The 13597-nt window shown below is 43.2% G+C and overlaps 1 long non-coding RNA gene across 3 annotated transcripts; it reads right to left on the bottom strand.

The window, feature by feature from the left end:
* Positions 1 to 1096: 1096 nt before the first annotated feature.
* LOC147341795 (uncharacterized) lies at positions 1097 to 9012 on the bottom strand. 3 transcript variants are annotated; one of them, XR_015158043.1, is made up of 3 exons: positions 8875 to 9012; positions 4046 to 4155; positions 2553 to 2687 (listed from the first exon to the last, which is right to left on the bottom strand). It is a non-coding gene; the product is annotated as an uncharacterized LOC147341795 (long non-coding RNA). The 3 variants fall into 3 exon arrangements; XR_015158045.1 differs by having other exon boundaries at positions 4046 to 4150; positions 8875 to 9010; XR_015158044.1 differs by lacking the exons at positions 2553 to 2687; positions 4046 to 4155 and adding an exon at positions 1097 to 1383 and having other exon boundaries at positions 8875 to 9011.
* Between the last annotated feature and the right edge of the window lie 4585 nt (positions 9013 to 13597).

Here is a 13597-nt window from a genome sequence, read left to right on the forward strand (position 1 = left end):
CTAGAAACGATTATAAACATTTTATAAGGCAGTCTAAAGAGGACACTCAGGCACAGAAAGGTTAAGTGCTTGCCCAGGATCACACGGCACATATGAGGGACAGGATTTGATCCCAGAGTCCCGCTGCACAGCCTGCATTCATATCACGTGGGATGACACTGGTGAGGGATGACACAGGGGCTTGACTCTGGGGCCTTTGCAGTGTGGACTCCTCGATGGTGATGGCAGTGCCTAAGGGTTCTGAGCAGAAAGGGACGGGATAAAAGTAATCATTCTGGAGAATCTGTCTGCCCAGGTATGACAGACTAGATGGAGAACAAACTGCAGGCAGGAGGGCCAAGCAGGAAGCTCTAAAGTATTCAAAACATGGGTGCTGAGACCCAGATGAGCAGACAATGCAGAGGATAAAGTAAGAGAAGTCACAAAGGAAGCTGGCAAGACTTGCCTTTGGGAAGGCAAGGATGGGGAGGAGTGGTCAAACATGACTCAGCTTTTGAGCGTGGATGGATGAGAGAATGCTGGTGCCGTGGGCAGAAAAGAAGTGGAAACTGGGAGGGGAGGACAGGCTTGATTTCATGCATGTTTAGTTTGAGATGACAACAGGACGCCCGAATGGAAACATCTATTAGGCAATGGGAAGCCAGAGGTCAAGTGCTGAAGCAAGGACAGAGAGTGTGTGGAATCCAGGGGACTGAGGGGACTCACGTGCCTAGAACCGACATTCGAGCCAATGAGCACAGATGAGTTCTCAGAGAGAGGAAAGGGAGACAGGGGGAGGTGGCACGGATAGGACCAAAGATCACACTTGGGAAAAGTCTCTCTAGAAGGTAGAAGACGACTAGCAAAGAGGGGGGGAGAGTGTCAGAGTGGCAGGAGAGGCCACGCTGTGTCCAGGAGGTTCCCGAGAACTTCACACATGGTGGCACCTGTGTGATGATGCGGAGATATCAAGGAAGATCTCGTTAGGAGGAGATGGAAAGGAACAGTATGGCTCACCCTAATTTGGTCCCCACATTTCCTGCTTCCCTCTGTCCCAGTTTTGCAGTTCTCACTGGCAGCTCAGCTGTCATAGTAACCACCATGCCACACCCACCAATGAGGGGCACACTGATTCATTCTTTATTGACTCAGGTGTGGCAACATTTATCCACCTTCAAACTCAGACAAACTCACTGGTAGCGTGAGGGCTTAGGGAGCTAATTTTCCAAGACACTTGAGTAAACAGGGAAAGGAAGACGTTTCTGAATTAGTCTAGGAGCAGATGGAAGCCAAAGAGTGCCAGCTTGAGCGGGGCTGACACCACCTCGAGGACTTAGGGGATCTGGAACACGACTGCTAGTTTCCTCAGCAGGTAGGCTGGCCTCCAGTTCATCCACCTGAGTCCTGTTAGAAAACAGCTTCGTGCTGGTCTCGTGCTGGTCGTGGCAGCTCAGAACCCTAGTCCCTAAGCTCTAGGAGCTCACTGCAGTGGAGACAGAGAAAAGATGCGCCCAAGAACCGTAAACACTGCCACGAGACGGGTGTACACTGAACTCTGGGAACTCAGGCTTCCCGAAAACGGCCCTTTAGCTCAGCATTCAAGGATGAGCAGGGGCTTCCACATGGTGGACAAGTCCTGGGTAATTCTGGAGCCCTACTTCGGTCCTTTCTCTTCTGAAGGGACAGGCATTTCCTAGAGACCTCCTATGAGGAGGTAGCCTCTCACCTCACCAGGAGGTTCCCTTGGCTCCTCCTCCTGTGAGCCCCACCCTGACTGCATGCTCTTCTCTCCAGGCACTTTCCCTGAGGAGAGTTAAGGGTTCCACCTCCTCCTGTGAAAGTATTAGTCATTCAGTTGTGTCCTCCTCTTCATGACCCCATGGACTATAGCCCGCCAAGCTCCTCTGTCCATGGGATTCTCCAGGCAAGAATACTGGAGTGGGTTGCCATTTCCTTCTTCAGGGGATCTTCTTGACCCAGGGATAGAACCCAGGTCTCCTGCATTGCAGGTGGATTCTTTACCATCTGAGCCACCAGGAAAGCTCATATTTTATAATGTAGCAATGTGTCACATTGCATCTCCACTGCTGGAGAGTATTTTATCCTTGTCACCAGAGTAATCAGCACAGGCACTGCTGCATAGTAACCAGTCAATCTTAAGGGAGATCAACCCTGAATATTCACTGGAAGGACTGATCCTGAAGCTGAAGCTCCAGTATTTTGGTCAGAAGATGAGATGGCTGGATGGCATCACTGATGCAATGAACGTGAACTTGGGCAAACTCGGAGATGGTGAGGGACAGGGAGGACTGGTGTGCTGCAGTCCACAGGGCTGCAAAGAGTCAGACACGAGTGGGCGACTGAAAAACATCAACAACGAAGCACTCAGAGCTGAAAGAACCCTCCCGCTTCACTCACACCTACTGTTTGATCCACTGGTCCTATCCAGCTTGTGAGAATCATTTAGGTCCCAGTTCTGAAGGCTAGTCCTGAACTCCAGTGCAATTTGGTCTCCTTCTAAGTCACTTCTTGGGGTTGTGTGACCTTGACGGCAGGAGTCCTCTTTTCCTAGAGCCTTCTTATGAACGAAGGCATCAAGGCTGTCGACTTCTAAAGCAGGATCCTGTTCCCCTCTCTGGGCCAGCCCACTGAGCATTCATCTGAGGTCCTCTGGGCTTCTCTTGTAGCTCAGTTGGTAAAGAATCTGCCTGCAACACAGGAGACCTGGCTTGGATTCCTGGGTCAGGAAGATCCCCTTAAAAAGGAAATGGCAACCCACTCTAGTATTCTTGGCCTGGAGAGTCCCATGGACAGAGGAGCCTGGCAGGCTACAGTCCATGGGGTCACAAGAGTCAGATACGACTTACTGACTAAACCACCACCACTGCCTCTCTATGGAGTGCAGACAACATCCAGCCAACGTCTCAAATGCTCTCAAGAGCACAGCTGCCCAGGGTCCTTTTCACCCCCACAGTGCTGGTGTGTAAACTGGGACAACCCCAAAGACACCAATTTGGCCTTGTTTATCACAATTACCGGTACACAGGTCCCTTTCAGTTCGTATGTAGAAATGTATCTTACAGATACTCTTGTATGTATAAAATAACATTATAGCACTGTTTGTAATAGCAAAGACTATGCTGCTGCTGCCGCTAGGTTGCTTCAGTCGTGTCCGACTCGGTGCAACACCATAGAGAGCAGCCCACCAGGCTCCCCCATCCCTGGGACTCTCCAGGCAAGAATACTGGAGTAGGCTGCCATTTCCTTCTCCAATGCATGAAAGTGAAAAGTGAAAGTGAAGTCGCTCAGTCGTATCCGACTCGTAGCAAACCCATGAACTGTAGCCTACCAGGCTTCTCCATCCATGGGATTTTCCAGGCAAGAGTACTGGAGTGGGGTGCCATTGCCCTCTCCATTTTATTGCAAAGACTATAAACAGCCTAAACACCTATCAATAAGGCAACCAGAAAGTAAGTAGTAGTACACGATGGATATCGTACTGTGAAAAAGTTTGAGGAAACTCTTTATGTATTGGTACAGAATAGGATAGTCTCTGAAATAAAGTTAAGTGGGAAAAAAGGATTTACAGAACAATGTGCACACTATGCTACAGTTTGGGTTAAAATGTGTGTGTATTCACTTCTTTCATGCATATAATATCTCTGAAAGGATACCCACGAACTTGATACCATCAGCTGTTTTTGAGAGGAAGGTAACTTGGTGGCTTGGAAATAGGAATGAGGGGAAATTTTTCATTAAATGAGACTTTTGAACCTTGAATTTATAACTATATTACCTATTTGATCAATCAATAAGAAAATGTTGATGTATTTATTTAACAAGTACTTCAGGGAACTAAGATCCCACATGCTGTTGGGCATGGACCAAAAAAAAAAAAAAATAATAATAGAAACAATTCCACTAGGATACAAGGGTTTTGTATTACATACTGCGATGGTTTTGTGCATATTCTGCACTCATGATGCCACACTCTTTTAACTATTCCAAATTCCAAATTCCATCCCAAATTCCACTGGGAGAATATAGGGAGAAACGGGGCTTCTACCTGTCCATATGGTGGGGTCTTGGCAGTGGGAAGGTCCAGGACTCACTCCTTCTAGCTGGCCCATCTCCTTGTTCACTAGACCTCTGCCAGGCACTTGGCACTGCCCTACACTGGGACAAGAGGCAACTTGTCATGGGAACAGGTTTCACAAGAGTGCAAACATGATGAGTCCAATAGAAGTCCAACCAGTTCATTCATTTATGCATTTAACAAATGCAGATGGGGCATCTGCTAGTGTGAGTAGTATGTGGAGTATGTGGCTTGGGTCCCAAGCCTAAAAGACTTTTCAGTCTACTCTTAAATACATCGAAAGATGTGCCACTTCATTCCACACAAGACTGGCAAAAGGGCTTCCCTACTGGCTCAGTGGTAAATTGGCCTGCCTGGCCAATACAGGAGACAGGGTTCGATCCCTGGTTTGGGAGGACCCGAAAGGCCTTGGAGCTGCTAAGGCTGTGCATCACAATACTGAGCTCACGTGCCATAACTGCTGAAGCCCACACACCCCAGAGCCCGTGCTCCGTGACCTGAGAGGCCAGCACAATGAGAAGCCCGAGCACTGCAACGAAGAGGCGCCCCCACCTGACACAATTAGAGAAAAGCCTGCACAGCGATGAAGACACGGCCCGGCCAAAAATAAATAAATAAATAAGAAAATAAAACAAGACTGATAAAAGCTGAAACATTTGGCCAGTGTACGCTGTTGACAAGGCTTGGGGGAAACACACAGGAGCAGAAAACATCACAGCCTCCGTGGAGGGGAATCTGGTAGCACTGACAAGACGACATGGCACTTACCTTTGACCCAGCAACCCCACTTCTCGGAATTTACCCTGAAGAATCTCTTCGACAAACATGAAACAACATATGCAAAAGCATATTTGCTGGCATTATTCGTGAAAGCAGAATATTGGAAACCCCCTAAATTCTGGTTCACGGATTAAACAAACCCTCCCGATGGAATACTGTGTAGCCATTTTGAAAAATGAAGAAGATTTCCATTAGCTGATATGGAGTGATCACCAGGACAAATTGTTCAATACATAGTACACTGCCTTTGGGTAAGAAAGACGGGAGACGAGAGAGATAACTGAACAAAGAAACACTGGGACAGTAAACTAAAAACTAACAAAATGGTTACTGTTTGGGGCAGGCAAGAAGAGAGTGGATGAGATAGGATGGGAATGAGATTTCTCTAAATATACTTTCTTATATAATTTCAGCTCTTGAACCACATAAACATTTTGCATATTTAAAAATGTATCAAGAGAGATTTTCAAAAATCCTAAAGTTGAATATAAATGGTAGCAAATGAATCCAACTATATGTTAAATTAATAATATAACCTCACAGAAAAAGAATATAAGAATTGTAAAATTTGAACACAATTCATGGACTTCGTAAGAACAAAAGAACCACACACAAAAGAAATCTGGAGCTTTACTTAGTAGGTTTGTTGTTGATAAATGGTATTGGTATATAAATTCTAAAACTGTTTCTGTTTTTGTATTAAAAACAGAAAAAAAATGAATAACTATATAGATGTTGGGAACCAGAGACTTCACTGTGAAAAAAGGGAGATAAAATATGGAATTGAGGGATACTTCCCTGATGGTACAGTGGTTAGGACTCTGCACTTCCACTGCAGGGGCCATGGGTTTGATCCCTGGTCAGGGAACTAAGATCCCACAAGCCATGTAGAGGGGAAAAATTTTTTTAATAGGGGAAGGTGGGGAAGAGTCCTGAAGTGTTGGAGTTGAATTGGAGGTATCAGTATGTTGATTTTTTTAAAATTAACTTTATTGAAGTATCATATATCTACAATAAAACTACATAGATTTATTTTTTTAATTTTGGCTGCATCACCAAGATAACAGTTATGCACCAGTGTAACTACCAATCCAACCCAATTAAGATCTAGGACATTTTCATCAGCCCAGAAAATCCCCCCACTCTCCTTTGCACCTCGTCTCTCTCTCTTCTCCCATCTTAGACAATTTGATTCCTATAATCTAAGATTTGTTTTGCTGTTTCTGGAACTCATATAAATGCCACCATTCAGCATATCTGGCTACATCAATTCAATATAGTATCTGTGAGATCCACTCACATTATTGTGTATCAGCACTTCACTCATCTTTGCTGCTAAGTCATATTCCACTGTATGAATATATTAAAATGTAGTTATCCATTCATCAGTTGATGAACATTTGGGTTATTTCTAGTTTTGGACTCTAATGAATCAAGCTGTTATAAACATTTAGGTACAAGTCTTTGTATAGGCACATATTTTCATTTCTCTCAGGTAGATGTCAGTCAGTCAAATTGCTGGGAGGTGTAACATAATATATACAGTCAGTTCTACAAGAAGCTGCCCATCTGCTTTCCAAAGTGGTTCTACTTCTTATATTATTTTTTAATTAATTAAATTTTTGTTGCTGCACTTTCTCTGTTCTTTGTATATTTTCTATTTCATTAATTTCTGCTCTTCACTATTCTTTCCTTTGGGTTTAGCTTGTTTACTTTTTTACTTTTATTCTTTTTTTGAGATAGTATTCATATAACTGCCACTTTAAAAGTGTATAACTTGGGCTTCCTGGTGGCTCAGTGGTAAAGAATCCGCCTACCAATGTGGGAGACACACATTTAATCCCTGGTCCAGCAAGATCCCTCATGCCGCAGAGCAACTAAGCCTGTGTACCGCAACTACTGAGCCCGTGCTCTACAGCCTGCCCACCACAGCCACTGAAGCCCGTGCGTCTAGAACTAGCGCTCTGCAACGAGAGAAGCCACTGCAATGAGAACCCAAGCACTGCAACTAAAGAGGAGCCCCCACTCACCGCAACTAGAGAAGCCTCACAGCAATGAAGACCCAGCACAGCCAAAAATAAATAATTACCGAAAAAAACGTGTACAATTCAATGGTTTTTAGTATATTCACTATGTGTGCAATAATCGCCATCATCTAATTCCAGAACATTTTCATCTCTCTATTAGCAGTCGGTCCTAGTTCTCCCCTGCCAACCACTAGTCTGCTCTCTCTGTGGACCTGCCTATTCTGAGTATTTCATGTAAGTGACTCATACAATATGCAGCCTTTTGTGTCTGACTTCTTTCACTTAGCATAAGGTACTCAAGATTCATACATGTTCTAATATGTAACTACTTTATTTTTATGGCTGAATAGTATTTCATTGGGCCAATATATCATATTTTGTTTATCCATTCAATAGTTGATGGACATTTGAATTGTTCCCACTTTTCCGATAAATGACTATGTGGCTATGAACACCTATGTACAAGTTTTTATATGAATATATGTTAGGTATATTTTTAGAAGTAGAACTGCTGGATCATGTGGTAATTCTGTTAAACTTTTTGAGAAACCACCAAACTTTTTCTGGCTTCTTAAGGTAGAAACGTAGAATACTGACTTTAAAATTTTCTTTCTTTTTTTCAGATATAAGCATTTAAAGTTAAATATTTTCCTCTAAGAACTTCTTTAACTGCACTATACAAATTTTGATATGCTGTGCTTTCATTATGGTTCAGCTTTAAATATTTTCTAATTTCATTTGTTTTCTCAACTCATTAGTTATAAAGAAATACAGTCTTTAATTTCTAAACATCTATGGATTTTCTAGCTATATTACGTACTTATTTCTAACTTAATTCCACTGTGATTAGAGAGCATATTCTACGAGATTTTAATCTTCTGAAATTTATTGAGATTTATCTTTATGGCCAAGGATATAATCTAGCTTAGTGAATATTCCATATGTACTTGAAAAAAAAAGTGCATTCTGCATTTATGGGGTGGAGTTTCTTTAATGTCAATTATATCAGGTTGGTTGGTTGTACTGTTTAGATTTTCTAAATCCCATTGCTCTCTTGCCTATCAGTTATCAGTAGAGGGGTTTTCAAATCTCTGACTGTAATTATCCTTTTGTCTGTTTTTCCCTTTAGTTCTGTCAATTATTATTTCATTTTCTGTAGCTCTGCTATTAGGTGTATACATTTAGGATTCAGGTTGCGCTAGTGGTAAAGAATCTGCCTGCCAATGCGGGAGACATGAGACGCAGGTTTGATCCCTAGGTCTGGAAGATCCCCTGGTGCAGGGCAAGGTAACCCACTCCAGTATTCTTCCCTGGAGAATCTCCATGGACAGAGGAGCCTGGCGGGCTAGAATTCATGAGATCGAAGATAGTCGGACAGGACTGAAGCGACCACGCATGCACACACATTTAGGATTATATCCTCCTGTTCAACTGACCCTTTTTTGATTATGAAATGCTTTTTTCTCTGCTAATTCTCCTTGTCTCGACATTTACTTTATCTGATACTAATGCAGCCATATCAGCTTTTTATGTACATAGTATATCTTTTTTTTCATCTTTTATGGTCTGTATCTGTATATTAAAATTATATCTTAGATATATATAGTTAACCCTTGAACAACACATATTTGAACTGCAGGGCCCACTTATACATAGATTTCTTTTCAATAAATACGCACTACAGTACTAAACTGTCAGCAGTTGGTTGAATCGTGAATGCAGAACAGCAGATAGGGAGGGCCAACTGTAAAGTTACACTCAACTTTTCCACCGCTGGGTGGTTTGGTGCCCCTTACCTCTGCACTGTTCAAGGGTCAACTATAGTTGGGTCTTCATTTTTCAATCTGACCAGCTCTGTTTTTTCCACTGGAGCATTTATATTTAGTGGAATTATTAATACAGTTGGGTTTAAGTCTGTGTTAGTTTGCAAGGGCTGTCATAACAAAGTGCCATGGACTGGGGGCCTCAAACAATAGAAATTTATTTACTCACAGCTCTGAAGCAAGAAGTCTGAGATCATGGTGTTGGCAGGGTTGGTTCCTTCCGAGGTGGGTGGGAAAGGATCTGTTCCAGGCCCCAGTCTTTGGCTTGTAGACAACCATCGTGCCCCTGTGTCTCCACCTTGTCTTCTCTCTGTACATGTCTGTGTCCAGATTTCCTCTTCCTATAAGGAAACCCGTCACATTGGATTAGGGTCTACCCTAATGACCTCATTTTAACGTAATAACTCTATAAAGACTCCACCTCCAAAAAATTTAAAAAAATTTAAGAGACAAAAAAAAGAAGACACTACCAAGAAATTATAATATGCATTGCTAATTTATCACAGTGTAATTGAACACATTTCACAAAAGAAGCTTTAATTTCATTTATTCTCCCATCCTTTGTACTATTATCATATATTTTATTCTTACATATATCATAAACTGCATCTTACACTTATATTGCTTTTGCTGTAAGCAATTATTTGTCTTTTATGGCAATTAAGACAAGAAAAAAAATTATTTTATAATTACCCAGAATTATCAATTCTGCGGCTCTTCATTCCTTCCTATAGATCCAAGTTTCCAAATTTTTCCCTTCAACCTGAATAATTTCATAGTATTTCTCATAGTGCAGGTCTGCAGACAATAAATTTTCTTATCTCATTTTTCTGAAAATGTTTTTATTTCTCTTTCATTTTAAAGGGTATTTTCATTGGATATAGAACTCTAGACTGAAACTCTCCCTTTGTCAGCAATTTAAAAGTGTGATTCCTTGTCTCCTATCTGTCTTCTTCCTCTCATAGTACCTCTGTATGTAACGTGTCTTGGTTCAGTATCAACATTAATGAGATACCGCTGCTGCTACTGCTAAGTCGCTTCAGTCGTGTCCAACTCTGTGCGACCCCATAGACGGCAGCCCACCAGGCTCCCCCGTCCCTGGGATTCTCCAGGCAAGAACACTGGAGTGGGTTGCCATTTCCTTCTCCAGTGCATGAAAGTGAACAGTGAAAGTGAAGTCGCTCAGTCGTGTCCGACCCTCAATGATCCCATGGACTGCAGCCTTCCAGGCTCCTCCGTCCATGGGATTTTCCAGGCAAGAGTACTGGAGTGGGGTGCCATTGCCTTCTCCGATTAATGAGATAAAGCAACATTAAATGACCAAAACAATGCAGCAGAGAGAACATGTCCCTCATGTGGTATTCTTGCAAAAAGGTTTAACTTAAATTTAATTGTGAAGAAACATTCAGAGAAAATTTAAATCAAGAGCTTTTTACCAGAAAACTAGCTTAGATCCTTCAAAAATATCAACGTCACGAAAAACAAGAAGGCAGGAGAACTAGATTTTCGGAATATTTGGAGAAATGCTATTATGGCCTAATTAGCCTATATAATAATACTGCATTGTGAAATTTCTTGGTCGCTATGGTAAACAGTTCCACAGATCCTCATAAAGTTGAACATAGACTTAGCATATGACCCAGGAATTCCACTTCTAGATATATATCTAAACGAACTGAAAGCAGGGACTCAAAGAGATGCTTGTACACCTGTGTTCATAGCAGCATTATTCACAACAGCCAAAAAGTGGAACAAGCCAGCTGTCCCTCAACAGATGAGTAACTAAACAGAATGTGATCTATACAGACAATAGAATATTGCTTAGGAATGAAATTCTGATAATGCTTCATGGGTGAACCTTGAAGACATTATGCTAAGTGAAATAAGCCAGACACAAAAGGACAAATATTGCATGGTTCCACTTACTAAGAACAGACAAATTCATAGAGACATAAAGTAGGATAGAAGTTGCCAGGGGAGAATGGAATATTTACTGGGTACAGTTTCCTTTCAGGATGATGGAAAAGTTCAGGAAGTGGATAATGATGATGGTTGACAGCACTGTGAAGAAACTTAATGCCACAATTATATACTTAAAATGGTTAAAATAGTAAATTTCATGTTATGTATATTTTACCACAATTTTTAAAAAGGATATTGCAGTTATTTGAGAAAATATCCTACTTTTAGGAGATATGGGCCAAAATATTTAGGAGTGAAGTCTCTTAATGCCTGAAACTTATTTTTAGTGAATCTAGGGGGGAAAAAAGTAATGTGGCAGAAGATTAACAACTGGTGAATTTAGATATGTGTTCACTGTACTACTGCTTTCAACTAAATCTGAAAATGTTGAAAATAAAAAGGTGTTCTATATATATATATATATGTATATATATAAACTCTTATTTATTTGGCTGCACTGGGTCTTGGTTGTGGCATGTGGGATCTAGTTCCCTGACTAGGGATCAAACCCAAGCCCTCTGCATTGGGAGCTCAGTCTTAGCCACTGGACCACCAGGGAAGTCCCTTAATAAATATTTTAAAATGAATAAATGAACGTGACAGAGGACCTTTCTAGACAGAAAGAACAGCAGGAACAAAGGTTAAGGGGAGGAAAAGTTGTTTTCAAGAAACAGTGAGTAATCTAGTTTGATTTGAGTCAAAGGTGCATACTAGGACGTTCTGGGAGATAATTCAGAAAGGTAAGTAGGCTGTGTGCCAAACTGGGAAAAGCCTTGAACAACAGAACAGAGAGTGTGTACTGTACTTGGCAAGCAACAGCAGCACCATGGAAGGCAATAAACATGGGAGTAACACGTGAAGTGATGTAATTCTCCTGAAAGATTAATCTAGTCAGGACACTCTGGACAGACCAAAGGGCATCACAGTTAGGAGTCTATTACAGTAGTCTAGGAGTGGGAGCAGGAGCTTGGAGAGGAAGTGGGAATAAAAGGCAACTGTTTTGTGGAGGACCCACAGAATTTGATAACTGATTAAATGTGAAAAATAAGGGTTATCACCCTGAGATTTACACCTGGGTGTAAATAGAAGAGGTGGGAAAGTCGACAGGAGAGAAAAGTTTGAAGCTCAAGGCTTGAAGAGAAGAATTATAAGAAAAAGGAATAGTTTTAGCTTTATCCCTGTCTTCCTGTCAAATGAATCCTTCACAGACCCCCAGGCTGTCAAACAATCCAACTTGAAACAGAGTTCTCCATTAGACCAGACTCACCTGGCCCCACAACCCATCCCTGAGACCAGCAGACCCTTAGAGCTGACTGGTACCCTGAGTTCTTCTCCGGACTACAACCTTCAGGATCGCTTCAACCTGATTCCTTTGCACTTGGCTTTCAGGTAGTTCTGTCTGCTTGCTCTAACTTCCTTTCTTTTCAGAGTCCTTTTTCCTTTGTAAGAGGAGAGGAATCAAGTATCTGCCTGAGAGCACCAGTCCTCCAACATGCAGGCCAAGCTCAGCCCTCCTAAGCAGCTCAGGCATGAGTGGCCCGGGGTGGAGGGAGCAGAGGGAAGAGAGGACATAGCAGGGCTGAGGTGAGGGGGAGGCTGCAGCAGGTGGGTGGGGCAGCAGGGACCACCTGAAGCATATCTGGCTGCAGCGAGAGCCTGTAGGCCTTGCTCCAGCCAGCCACACCTGCCGTACAGGACACCTAGCAGTACTGGGGTTTTGGGGGATCTCTGCCGACCAGATCAGTCATCCCACTGACCCTCAAATAATTCTATTTGTTGCCCCCAAACCACTTACTCTATCCCCATGGCACTCAGCCTCCCAGTTTCCCCAACTTCCCATTTCTGTTTAGGAAATAAAAGCTTGGGGTCGGCAGGAGAGCGGACATTCTCAAGAGGCAGAGTTCAGTCTAGCGCAGGAACATTTGGGACACGGAGACAATCAAGACTGTGCCCAGAATTGGACAAGGCATTGAGCTGAGCCACCAGTGAGAGTGGAAGCCATGGAGAAAGTCAGAGGTCTCGGAGCCAGTTCTCCAAACCAAGAGATGAGCTGCACAGCAGAGTGTGGCCTGCGGAGACAGGTGGCGTGAACACATGCCCAGCTTCACGCTGTTTCAGGCTGTGTGAAGATCAATAATGTAGGGTTCATATAATCAGCTCTTTTTCCCCATGCCAGCCTCCAGGGCAGCCTTCTTTACCCAAACTGTTGCCCAACCTCCACAATTATGTCTGGCCTGAGTTAGGCCACCATGTGGGGCCTTGCTTTAGCCAGGGTTTACTCTGTATGCCCCTCCCTGCCACTCTTGCCTCCCCAACTTTACCTCCAAGGCTCACTGAGGGGTGCCAGTGGGGTAGGGGGTGACATCACTGCCCAGACCAGGGAATCCCACTGGGCAGATGTTACCAACTTGCCTCCCCACCCACTGGGAAGACAGCTTTCGTATTCTTGGTCTTCAAGCCCAGATACAGAATTCCCTAAAATGTCCTAACCTTCCAAGGCCACTGCCTGGGAACCAGCAAGCCTGGCAGAGAAAGGAGAGGAATTGCCAGCACTGGTACAACCTGCTGCCATGGAAACAAGTCAGCAATGTGCAAGGATGTGAGAGTGAGAGGCTCTGGTCAAATATGCTCAATGACAGAAAAGCTGGGCTGGAAAACTGGGGAAAATGGACTGGGAATTCTGGCTGAAATGGGAGGAAGGAGAGCTCTGGTTTAACTGCAGGTTAGCCTCGGACTGTGGCCTCATCAGGAGGCAGATGGCACGCCTTCAGTGACAGCCAAGGCTGTAGAAAGACCCCTGGTCTCAGTGCTACCACTGGCTCTTTGACCTAAACCTAAAAACTCAATATCCCTCAGATGGGAAAGTGAAAGTCCTAAGACTTTTCAGCTGTTGTAAATTGCAATAGATCACCATGACCCTGCAGTAGGTT

This window comes from Bos grunniens, chromosome 29, assembly GCF_055505025.1.
Source record: "Bos grunniens cultivar Pamir isolate PY7600 chromosome 29, Bosgru_T2T1.0, whole genome shotgun sequence".
In the NCBI taxonomy this organism is placed as follows: Eukaryota; Metazoa; Chordata; class Mammalia; order Artiodactyla; family Bovidae; genus Bos; species Bos grunniens.